This window comes from Castor canadensis, chromosome 8, assembly GCF_047511655.1.
Source record: "Castor canadensis chromosome 8, mCasCan1.hap1v2, whole genome shotgun sequence".
Classification (NCBI taxonomy): Eukaryota; Metazoa; Chordata; class Mammalia; order Rodentia; family Castoridae; genus Castor; species Castor canadensis.
Genome location: NC_133393.1, coordinates 63,602,823 through 63,603,682, shown reverse-complemented (window position 1 = coordinate 63,603,682; position 860 = coordinate 63,602,823). Strand labels below are relative to the sequence as shown.

General features: G+C 37.8%; 1 non-coding gene across 1 annotated transcript; it reads right to left on the bottom strand.

Annotated features, from left to right (window-relative positions):
• Window positions 1-489: 489 nt before the first annotated feature.
• LOC141410556 (small nucleolar RNA SNORD31) lies at window positions 490-551 on the bottom strand. The gene has a single exon (XR_012435402.1). It is a non-coding gene; the product is annotated as a small nucleolar RNA SNORD31 (small nucleolar RNA).
• Between the last annotated feature and the right edge of the window lie 309 nt (window positions 552-860).

Genomic DNA, 860 nt, shown 5'->3' with positions numbered 1-860 from the left:
TTGGGTGGAAGGAATAGAATTCCTTCTAAAGGGATGTGTTCTTGAAGTCATTTCAGGATGGACAAAAGACACCAGGCCTCCTGACACCAGGACTGACTTCATAAATGAAGGCTTTGGATTTTAATTCAGTATCATGCTGCTGCTTAGTGGCTTACTACTAGGTCACAAATTTGTGTTGCAGACTTTTGTGGCAAAATTTTCACATGTTTCCAATGAATGAGACAAAGAATATAATCTAGGTAACTCCCAGAGATAGGAACTTGAATACTGGATTTGAAGAAAGGATTCCAGCCCTGAGGAGAATGTGGGACTATATAAACACAGCTATGACTTCTTCCCAACTCTGTTTTTTGTCTTTTTGATTGAAAATTAAATCTCTTTACTATCCATGTTGCTTGGAGGAAAGGCACATTTGTATAAAGAACATGTCTCACATTTTATAGAAGCCACAATTCCAAAAAAATTCCTGCTGTTAAAACTTATTGAGCTCATAACTCAGAAAATACCTTTCAGTCACAGTAATCAGATGGGGGTTGTTCCCAACATTTAAGATTCTTTTTTTTCTTTTGATCCTTCCTTTCTTCCTCTTTCTTCACATTTCTTTCAATTTTTGGCATTCCAAGATAAGTCTTAGACTTCCCACTAGAAGTCATTGCTATTGCTGAATCGATAAAGACCAAACTTTCCTGTCTGACCCCAAGACCCTCTATAATCTAGTCTCTGCCTAATTCTTTGTTTGAAGTCCAGAAAATCAAACACTGGATGTTATTCTGCCTCCTGCCTCCAAATCCTGTCCCCAGTTGTTCCCCCATTTCAACACACCTTTTTTTTCTGGAAAATTCCATGGTAGTCCTTGATTT